General features: G+C 39.9%; 1 protein-coding gene across 7 annotated transcripts in view; it reads right to left on the bottom strand.

Moving 5' to 3' along the window:
• Nucleotides 1-1,167, bottom strand: part of ppfia2 (PTPRF interacting protein alpha 2) — a 184,336-nt gene that overhangs the window by 120,139 nt on the left and 63,030 nt on the right. The gene's annotated exons all lie outside the window — the stretch shown is intronic.

The raw sequence follows: 1,167 nt of genomic DNA, 5'->3' as shown, positions 1-1,167 counted from the left end.
AATAATTTCACTAAACATTATGAAAAATTAATGCTTTTTTAATAATAATAATAATAATAATAAAAACCTACAGGGGAAAAAACACCTGCATCACTTGAAACATTGAAAAATAGCATGGAGAGAATAATATTATTATTCTCTTTTTTATTTTGTATTTTTTTTTGTGTGGGTTTGCTGTCCGCTAAGGCATAGGACACACAGGCCTTTCCTCCTCACCAACGAAATGAACACCGTGTCTACACCGGACGCGAGTGGCAAAATACAGTAGAACACATTATAATCAGTGACGTCTACATGCGGCGCAGCGCAACGCGACACGACAAATCCCCGACATTAAATGGATGCCTTGTTCTATTTATGACGTACTGACACAAAGTTAAAATGATTTGCATTTCGCTTTGCGGTCGCTTTGTCGTGTCCAGTGTAGAGCTGTTGTGGTGCGACACGACAACTGTAGTGTCCGGTATAGACACGGTGAGTGAAGCCGAGAGCAAGATATGTCTCGTCATATTTTCTGCATTTAGCTTTTGAATGACCAGCACCTGCCTGGGTCTGTGCGACTTCATCTATGGTTTTTCTCTTCCCTTTCACACACCGATCCATCTCCCATTCTATGTTACGTCCTTTGGCTGTTTACGGTTTTATTTATTTTCTTTTTTCTGCTGATGGCCCGCACCCCCCCTGCAATACTCGTGCGTCCCCCCTGGCGGGCGCGCCCCACACTTTGAGAACCACTGGTATAGGCACATGCACTGAAGTCTAAGATACAACAAATTCGCATTTCCACTATTTTTATCATGCTGTAAAAAACAAACAAACAAACACAAGCCCCCATTTATGGGCATGTTATCAAACTATATGGGGTGTGTGGTCACAGGAAACTTCTTGTTTATTGACACTGATTTGAGATGAATAGCTTATTGGAACAGTGGAATATGCAAAATAAGCAATCTTCCAGTAAAAATTCAAATAAATATGAAAAGTCAATTGTAAGTCATCTTTTAGAGTATAAAGCTTGTTACAAAAAAAGCTACGAAAATCGTACGGAGGCAGTCACACACAACACGAATTTACTACGATTTTACAAACTCTGACGTAAGCATTACGTTTCGCGCCATTCATAAAAATATGGATTCTGAGGACGAAATAGTTTTCTTTGTGGCAGGC

The sequence above is a fragment of the Sinocyclocheilus anshuiensis genome, unplaced genomic scaffold, assembly GCF_001515605.1.
Source record: "Sinocyclocheilus anshuiensis isolate Anshui unplaced genomic scaffold, SAMN03320099.WGS_v1.1 scaffold200, whole genome shotgun sequence".
NCBI lineage: Eukaryota > Metazoa > Chordata > Actinopteri > Cypriniformes > Cyprinidae > Sinocyclocheilus > Sinocyclocheilus anshuiensis.
The sequence above is the reverse complement of the archived record's forward strand: the minus strand, read 5'-3'. Positions and strand labels throughout refer to the sequence as shown.